This window comes from Ictidomys tridecemlineatus, chromosome 11, assembly GCF_052094955.1.
Source record: "Ictidomys tridecemlineatus isolate mIctTri1 chromosome 11, mIctTri1.hap1, whole genome shotgun sequence".
Lineage (NCBI taxonomy): Eukaryota > Metazoa > Chordata > Mammalia > Rodentia > Sciuridae > Ictidomys > Ictidomys tridecemlineatus.
The window spans coordinates 99106772-99117160 of record NC_135487.1 but is presented as its reverse complement, the minus strand read 5'-3'; the positions used below and the strand labels follow the sequence as shown (position 1 = coordinate 99117160).

Genomic DNA, 10389 nt, shown 5'->3' with positions numbered 1-10389 from the left:
TGAGCCTTTATCCAATATGCCACTCATATATTTTTCATTTCTTTTTCCTTACTACTTATTAGGTGCCTTCCTTCATGTGTTAGAATATACCAGTGTACATGCTTTAAGTAAACATTCAACCTGCAAATTTTATAGGACATGGTTACCTTACCATTTTTATGTTTATTGATTTTCTGTTCAGCTCTTTGATCTTCAGCCACAGTAAACTTGCCAACACAGCTCAGTGGAAGAGGCTCAGAAACACTCTGGTAAAATTAACATTGATAATGAGTTGCAGAAAGATTTCCTTCTTGCTTATTAAGAACAGATCTAAATTCCCATTACTGAAACCAAGGATACTTAAAAAGCAGACAAGAATTTATTGCAAACTAAAACCTTTCCAAAGAGAACCTCATATATGCTCTCTAGAACAGAATAATTTGTCTTCTCGTGGCTATTGTTTCTGTTAACACAGCATGGAAGGAGAGAGGGAGACATATGCAGAGACAAGGTCCTAACTAATGTGTATATTTTAGGAAAGAAATAACTTTACTACATGGAACTCTACTTATGCATTCCCCACCAATAAGAAGAGAGATATTCTTGAACAAACCCTTTACACAAATTCTCATCTACAAACTTGTTATAATACAATGTTTAACATTTAGGACACTCAAATGGCAGGCATTGTTTTAGTGGGATAAAATAAATATAGTTGGAATGATAAAAGACTTTGAAAATATCATGTTGTATATAAATGGAACATTGTAGCAGCTGCCTAATTGGGTAAACAAATACCTAGAAAACTACATATTTTTGGTACTCATTTGATAGAAAAAGGAGTTGAATAAGATGACAAAAGAGCAAGAAAACATTTTGTGACATACATTAAAAAATAGCACACAGGTTTGGGTAGACTCTGCAACTCTTTTCTTTCAAAAAAGAACTTGAAAGATATACACTAAGAAAAAATGTCAGTCTAGAAGTTTATGGCACTACAGAAGCAGACCTCAGATTTAACCTAATTGACTGGCTTAGAAATCCATGATGACACAGGTTACTGGACAAAAACTTTGCAGTGCAACTGTATAGAGTCAGAAACCAGGTGAGACAGAGAACACATTGGTTATTGGAATATTAAGAGAATTCCTAAAAGATGTAAGCTACTGTCACACACTGGTAGGTGGGAGACTATAAGATCCCCCTCCAGAGATAAAAATGAAAAAATTCCAACAATCTCAGGAAAACAGAAGCCATTTATATAGACTGTCCATCACACAGTCTGTGACTTCTCATACAGCTTCAATTTTGGGCTAAAAAATCAGTAGAGGACATACAAAGAACTCCAGGACATACAAAGAATGTAAAGAACTTAATACCAAAAAGGGAAAAAACCCAATAACCCAATTAATAAGTGGGCAAAGGACCAGAAAAGACACTTCATGGAAGAAGAAATACAATGGTAAAAAATATATGAAAAAAATATTCAGCATTTCGAGAAATTTAAAATAAAACTTTAATGAGAATCCATCACATTCCATTCAGAATGGCAATTATCAAGAATGCAAGTTACAGTAAATATTCATGAGGATGTGGGGAAAACGTTCACCCCCACATTGCTGGTAGGACTGTGAATTGGTGCAAGCTCTATGGAAGACCGTATGGATCTTAGAAAAATTGGAATAGAACTACCAATTATGCCAGTTTGCGTACTCCCTGGAATATACCCAAGGGAGTTAAAATCAGCATACTATAGTGACACAGTCACATCAATGTTTAGCCCCTCAATTCACAAACACCAAGCTAAATAATCAAACTAGGTTCCCTTCAACAGATGAATGGATCAAAAAATGTGATTGAATATTACTCAGATATAATGATGAATAAAACTTTCATATTTTCTGCTAAACTGACAGAACTAGAGACCATCAGGCTAAAGAAAATAAGCCAATAAAAAAAAAACAACAACAACAATGGTTGAATGTTCTCTCTGATATGTGGATGCTAATCCACAACAAAGGAGGGTAGAGAAGAGAAGAACAGAAGATCATTGAATTAGAAAAAAGGAATAAAAAGAAGGTAGGGGGAGTTAGTAGAGAAAGTCAATAGAGTTAATTGGACTTAACTTTCCTTTTTTAAACTGAATACATGACCAGTGTAATTCCTCATTATGTACAACCACAAATTTTGGATCCTAACGAAATGGGTTACACTCCATGTATGTATAGTATGTCAAAATACACTCTACTGTTATGTATATCTAAAAACACCAAATAAAAATTTAAAAAATAAAATGATAAAAGAGAAAAAAATCAGTAGAGCTGAGGATAGTTTTGGAATTCCATGTGTGGCCCTGGAGACATGGGGCATTGCAGATTCTATCCTACATATTCTTAGTGGCTGACCAAGGAACCATTTCTTCCAGAGTTCCTTTCTGAAGGCTGACTGTATTGTTGATTCATGCAGTTTTTTATACCTGCACAACCCATCTGCATCATTAATTGACTGGGGCATCAGATTCAACTTGTCTCCCTCCTTTCTCTCCTTGAAAATCCTTCCATCTCTTTCCAGCCCTGCTCTCCATTAAACCCTGCCTCCCTTCTCCTATCTTGTCCACCACAAGATCCCATCCACAAATGCCTGGAGGTATTAGAGATGATTCTACCCTGCCCTACCACCATTTTGAGGGACCCATTCCCTCTTTGGACCTCATCTGATTCTCAGATGGTAGCTCCTTTACACTGAAGGGGTTAAAGTAGCAGGGTATGCTATCATTTCCCTCTCATCCATCATAGAGCCAAAACTTCTCTCACCCAATATCACCAACCAACAAGCTGAACTCATAGCTGCCACAAGGGCATGAGAGCTAGCAGAGGGAAAAACCCTCTCCCTATATACCAATCTCCCATGAAGCCATTTGGAAGAAAGGGGGCTATTGAACATCAGAAGAAAGGCAGTCAGTAATTCCACACCTATTTTTGGCCTACTATGGGCCTCCAGGCTGCCTACGCAACTGGGAATAATCCACTGCAAGGCCTACCAAATTGACTCCTCCATCCAGGGTTCTATCCATCCTTGTCTCTCCTTGAAAATCCCTCCATCTTTTTTCAGCTATGCTGGCTCACATGATCCTGCCTTCCAATGGTGAGCTCTGCTGGTTCATATAATATTTCCTTCCAATGGTGACCTTGCAGACTCATATTATCCTTACCCACCAATCAGCTAGCACTGCTGGCTCACATGATCCTGCCTTCCAGTGGTGAGCTCTGCTGGTTCATATGATATTGCCTTCCAATGGTGACCTTCCAGACTCACATTATCCTTACCCACCAATCAGAAAGCACTCCAGGCCAACTGCCAAACCATTCAACCATAAACTGTCATAACTGTCAAAAAGACTCCAGCTCTATAAATATGCAGAGCTGTTTCTCAATAAACAGACATTATCACTGATGGCAAGCATTGATTGTTCTTTCAATACTGGAAATCAAAACGGACAAACAGTAGGCCATTATACTGAAGGAGTAATGAAAAGCCCAGACCCAGACAGAGTCATGACAGAATTCCACCAGACCACCACAGGAGACCTAATACCAGTGTTCCTCAAAAGAATTACAACGCATACTAAAAGAAGGAACATGGCAAACACATTATAGGAGGGCAATATCACATTTACAGGACAAGTGCATGAGAACGAAACAAGGAGTGAAACTTATTTCATAACATTCTTAAGGACCAGAGTTGCAGAAACCCTCATAAAACACGGGAAAACAATTTCAACAGTACATGTCAATGATGATACACCATCATGAATCTGGTTGAATATGAAAAATGCAATGACTTGTCAACAAATGGCAAATCAATAAATGCAGTATACCACACAAAGAACCAAGAGACAAATTTAATGATAATTTAAAAAGATATAAAAAAAAATTTCCACAAACTTGACCACTATAAAACACTGAAGCTACAGACAGCATGAACTTACGACAAGATTACCTAGGCTATGTACGCCAAATAACAAAAACGGAATAAATAATGGTGAAAACACTATAGGATTTTCTCTAAAATAAGAAAAGAATGAGATGTGCAAACTCCCCCCTCCTAAACAAAACAGCACCTGAACAATTAGTATAACAAATTAGAAAAAGAAAACAGAATGTAATAAGTCAAATGTACACATTAAAGGAGGGGTTTTGGCTAAGAAATTGAAGGACCCCAAAAGCAATCCCCAAAAGGAACAAAAACAACAAAAAGAATAAACACAATAATAAAAGTTGGTGAGGATGTCAAAGAAATACTATACTCACACATTATTGGTCTGACCACACAATAGGGCAAATACTGTAATAAGAACTATAAAGAATAATCAAAAAAAAAAAAAACAATGGAACCACCCCAAGATCTGGTTATCCATGCCTCTTTTGTGTTCAGCTGACCAGCAGGGACACAAGAATATCAATGTCTGTAGCCCCATAAACCTTACCAGAAGTGATATATTGAATGGATGATACGATGAGGTTTCTTTGAAACCAAACGTAAATGTGATCAAACTTTATGCACACTGTCCAAAGACAGGAAGACAAGACTCAATTTCCTGAAATTTGGAATGCAAAGGATCGATCACCGTGGAGCACAATGAAATAGAGAGGATAATCAGAACCTATTTGGGAAAGTTATACCAGCATTGCCGACCCAAATGCACATCAAAAATTTAAACAGATCCAAATCAAGCAATGAAATTGAAGATATGCTGAACCCTACCAACCAAGGAAAGCCCAGGACCTGATGGAAGCTGAGGCCAGTTCAACCAGTCCTTTGATAAAGACTTAATGGGAAACCCCCTGAAACCATTCCGTGAAAAAGAAAGGGAGGGAACCCGGACAGACTCATTCTATGAAGGCCGCATCACCCCGATTCCAAAACCAGACAAAGACCCACCAGGAAACCCAACTTGAGACCAATCATTCTCATGAAAATAAATGCAGAAGATCTTAGTAAAACATCAATAATTCACTTTCCAAAGCACAGGGAAAAGATAGGACACCACTAGGATCCCATGCGATTCATCTCGGGATGCAATATTTGCTCCAGAGATGCAAAACAACAGACATTAGGGCAACCACACATGAGAGCAACCACACATTAGAGCAAACACTGTGGGAAGCACTATGGAGATTCCTCCAAAAGCAAGCAAGGGAACCACCCCAGGATCTTGATATCCACGCCTCTGTTGTGTTCAGCTGACCAGCAGGGACACAAGTGTATCAATGTCTGTAGCCGCATAACCCTTACCAGCAGGGACATATTGAATGGATGATATGATGAGGGAGGCCTATATACAGGAACAAGTTTTAGTATATGTTGAACCATGAAATTATACCATTTTCCATGAGTGGAAGGAAGTGGAGACCCCCATGCTCAATTCAATAAGTCATAGGAGAATAGGGAGCATTGAAAGGATTCCAATCGAGGCTGAAGGTAAAGCAACCTACTAGGAACAAGGTAGGCATGGATATCCTGAAGTGAAAGCAAAGGCTAGTAGAGGAGAAAAAGATCTTTGGGAGGACACAAGAGTTAGGGTAGTGGAGGGAATGTTGATGAAAATTCTCTACAAGCATGAAATTATATCATGGTGAATTGCAATTCAATGTAGAGCTATACAGAAACCACTCGATGGTAGTTAGACCAGTAGATTAGAGCCAGTTGAGGGTGCAGGGAAATAAGACAGAGGAACCAGGGTCTGAATGGTGTAAAAAAATATACGTGTATGAATATGTCCATAGGAACCCAACTATCAAGTACATGTTTAATCCAATGCAAAAGCAAAACACGGGATCCAGTTGGGCAAACTGGATATCCATAGCAAGCAGAGTGAGACTAGGTCTCTGTTTCTCCTTATGCACAACACAACACAAGAGGGATAACAAACCTAGATATAACAAATGAGAAACATGGCAGCCATTGGAAGGAATACAGGGCAAACACCTGCGAACAGAGGCATCAAATAAGACTTTAGGAAGAGGAATATTGCACGTGAGAACGTGCTCGCAAGAAGTGGTAAACATGAGCGCATCCAAATTCAATCTGCAGAACAGCAAAGAAAACCATTCACAGGGTGAGGAGAAAGCATATAGCCTAGGAGATGAGTTTTTGCCAGTTTCTCTGGGACAGTGGATTGCCATACTAACTATATAAACAGCTAAAGGTACTGAGCTCTGGGAAGACAAACAACCCATTTACCCAATGGCACATGATCACGAAGTACACAAAGGAACATGGATCATCGCTCAGCTCATCAAGGTCGTAACAATCCCAGTCTTCACACATGAGGGACATGCAAATCAAATTTCAACAGGGAGTCCATCTTACCCCATTCGGGAAGGTCATGTTGAGAACACAAATAATACACACTCATGATCATGTGGAAATAGGAATGCTTCAACATTGTTGGTGAGGATGCTTATTACTACATCCACTATGGGAATCAGAAGGGAGCTGACTCCTGAAACTCAAAAGGGCCCAGCTGTACCAATACCCACTCTTGACTGAAAAACTCTAGTCAGGACTCAAACAATAAGGGCATGAAAATCTCTCTTCCAGCTTCCAGTAGCTACTTATTGGCTTTGCTTTCTAGCTCTTTATTCCACATCCGCAGGCCTGACAGTTCTTGACTCCAACAAAGCACAATCCTGTCCTTATGCCCCTCCTGGTGAGACACTTATTTTCTTTTGTGACCCTGAGTTAGGGGCCCTCTGTGTAGGATCATTGTCACCATTATGAGGATATAAGAGATTATATGCTAAAAAAAAAAAACAAACAACAACAAAAAAAAAAAAAACAGAAGAAGAAATCAAAGATGTGGCCAGGGGACGACGGGAAGCAAGTATTAAAACATGCCTTACTTTGGGGTCAGGTGATGAAGGGGTAGCATCACCCAAGCCCTTCTTGGTGGTATGTACTAAATGGGTGGTGGAAACCACATGTTGTCTTTCTCTCTCAGAAGGCCTGCTGTCCAGCAAGGCTCGGTGTTCTTGTTTCCCGAGGTCGATTTTACCTGTTATGGGAAGAAGTCAAAGTAAAACATCCATGAAACTCTGTGTAATTGTATGTCAATTAATAGCACATTTGGCAGTCTTCAAAGACATTACCATGATTCCTGGGTTGCCGGAAATTTTCACATACTTCCTCTTTTTCCTCAGGGGCATTCTGGGAAGGAAAAACACAGGATGCCAGGAATTAGCAAGCACTATAAAGACACTTTCTTCTCGGAAGCACAGAGATAGTTTTCTGAAACACACCACATCTGATGCCACAAAGCAAGGATCAGTTCATAGGAAACAATTAGGGAGAATGCCTGGAGTTCCATCAGACTTTTATGCAATGAAATCAGAAATCAACCGTTGAATAAAAACACTGGAGCCCCTCAAGCCCCCTAGGACTGAGTGATCAACTACTGGAGAGCAGAAGACACGAGAGATGAAATAAACAATACTTCAAGGTTACCCACAAGAGCCACACAACCTATCCACAACCCAGGGATACTCGGAAGGTGGTTCAGAGAAGAAGGTTCACAGCCCTGATCTTATTCCTTAAGAGAACACAAAACCTCCCAAACACAAACCTCCCATTACATTTCAAGGCCATGGAAATAGAAGAAATCAACACTGAAAGCAGCCCTTGATGGCAAATAATTGAAATCAGAACCAAACTTTAAGAACTGAAAACCACAAGGTTCCAACAAAATCAACAATATACAAACTTGGTTCTTTGAAACCAAACGTAAATGTGATCAAACTTTATGCACACTGTCCAAAGACAGGAAGACAAGACTCAATTTCCTGAAATTTGGAATGCAAAGGATCGATCACCGTGGAGCACAATGAAATAGAGAGGATAATCAGAACCTATTTGGGAAAGTTATACCAGCATTGCCGACCCAAATGCACATCAAAAATTTAAACAGATCCAAATCAAGCAATGAAATTGAAGATATGCTGAACCCTACCAACCAAGGAAAGCCCAGGACCTGATGGAAGCTGAGGCCAGTTCAACCAGTCCTTTGATAAAGACTTAATGGGAAACCCCCTGAAACCATTCCGTGAAAAAGAAAGGGAGGGAACCCGGACAGACTCATTCTATGAAGGCCGCATCACCCCGATTCCAAAACCAGACAAAGACCCACCAGGAAACCCAACTTGAGACCAATCATTCTCATGAAAATAAATGCAGAAGATCTTAGTAAAACATCAATAATTCACTTTCCAAAGCACAGGGAAAAGATAGGACACCACTAGGATCCCATGCGATTCATCTCGGGATGCAATATTTGCTCCAGAGATGCAAAACAACAGACATTAGGGCAACCACACATGAGAGCAACCACACATTAGAGCAAACACTGTGGGAAGCACTATGGAGATTCCTCCAAAAGCAAGCAAGGGAACCACCCCAGGATCTTGATATCCACGCCTCTGTTGTGTTCAGCTGACCAGCAGGGACACAAGTGTATCAATGTCTGTAGCCGCATAACCCTTACCAGCAGGGACATATTGAATGGATGATATGATGAGGGAGGCCTATATACAGGAACAAGTTTTAGTATATGTTGAACCATGAAATTATACCATTTTCCATGAGTGGAAGGAAGTGGAGACCCCCATGCTCAATTCAATAAGTCATAGGAGAATAGGGAGCATTGAAAGGATTCCAATCGAGGCTGAAGGTAAAGCAACCTACTAGGAACAAGGTAGGCATGGATATCCTGAAGTGAAAGCAAAGGCTAGTAGAGGAGAAAAAGATCTTTGGGAGGACACAAGAGTTAGGGTAGTGGAGGGAATGTTGATGAAAATTCTCTACAAGCATGAAATTATATCATGGTGAATTGCAATTCAATGTAGAGCTATACAGAAACCACTCGATGGTAGTTAGACCAGTAGATTAGAGCCAGTTGAGGGTGCAGGGAAATAAGACAGAGGAACCAGGGTCTGAATGGTGTAAAAAAATATACGTGTATGAATATGTCCATAGGAACCCAACTATCAAGTACATGTTTAATCCAATGCAAAAGCAAAACACGGGATCCAGTTGGGCAAACTGGATATCCATAGCAAGCAGAGTGAGACTAGGTCTCTGTTTCTCCTTATGCACAACACAACACAAGAGGGATAACAAACCTAGATATAACAAATGAGAAACATGGCAGCCATTGGAAGGAATACAGGGCAAACACCTGCGAACAGAGGCATCAAATAAGACTTTAGGAAGAGGAATATTGCACGTGAGAACGTGCTCGCAAGAAGTGGTAAACATGAGCGCATCCAAATTCAATCTGCAGAACAGCAAAGAAAACCATTCACAGGGTGAGGAGAAAGCATATAGCCTAGGAGATGAGTTTTTGCCAGTTTCTCTGGGACAGTGGATTGCCATACTAACTATATAAACAGCTAAAGGTACTGAGCTCTGGGAAGACAAACAACCCATTTACCCAATGGCACATGATCACGAAGTACACAAAGGAACATGGATCATCGCTCAGCTCATCAAGGTCGTAACAATCCCAGTCTTCACACATGAGGGACATGCAAATCAAATTTCAACAGGGAGTCCATCTTACCCCATTCGGGAAGGTCATGTTGAGAACACAAATAATACACACTCATGATCATGTGGAAATAGGAATGCTTCAACATTGTTGGTGAGGATGCTTATTACTACATCCACTATGGGAATCAGAAGGGAGCTGACTCCTGAAACTCAAAAGGGCCCAGCTGTACCAATACCCACTCTTGACTGAAAAACTCTAGTCAGGACTCAAACAATAAGGGCATGAAAATCTCTCTTCCAGCTTCCAGTAGCTACTTATTGGCTTTGCTTTCTAGCTCTTTATTCCACATCCGCAGGCCTGACAGTTCTTGACTCCAACAAAGCACAATCCTGTCCTTATGCCCCTCCTGGTGAGACACTTATTTTCTTTTGTGACCCTGAGTTAGGGGCCCTCTGTGTAGGATCATTGTCACCATTATGAGGATATAAGAGATTATATGCTAAAAAAAAACAACAAACAACAAAAAAAAAAAACAGAAGAAGAAATCAAAGATGTGGCCAGGGGACGACGGGAAGCAAGTATTAAAACATGCCTTACTTTGGGGTCAGGTGATGAAGGGGTAGCACCACCCAAACCCTTCTTGGTGGTATGTACTAAATGGGTGGTGGAAACCACATGTTGTCTTTCTCTCTCAGAAGGCCTGCTGTCCAGCAAGGCTCGGTGTTCTTGTTTCCCGAGGTCGATTTTACCTGTTATGGGAAGAAGTCAAAGTAAAACATCCATGAAACTCTGTGTAATTGTATGTCAATTAATAGCACATTTGGCAGTCTTCAAAGACATTACCATGATTCCTGGGTTGCCGG

General features: G+C 40.3%; 1 long non-coding RNA gene across 1 annotated transcript; it reads right to left on the bottom strand.

Moving 5' to 3' along the window:
* Positions 1–6890: 6890 nt before the first annotated feature.
* On the bottom strand, positions 6891–10152 carry LOC144367755 (uncharacterized). The gene is made up of 3 exons (XR_013427269.1): positions 10124–10152; positions 7131–7188; positions 6891–7036 (listed from the first exon to the last, which is right to left on the bottom strand). It is a non-coding gene; the product is annotated as an uncharacterized LOC144367755 (long non-coding RNA).
* Between the last annotated feature and the right edge of the window lie 237 nt (positions 10153–10389).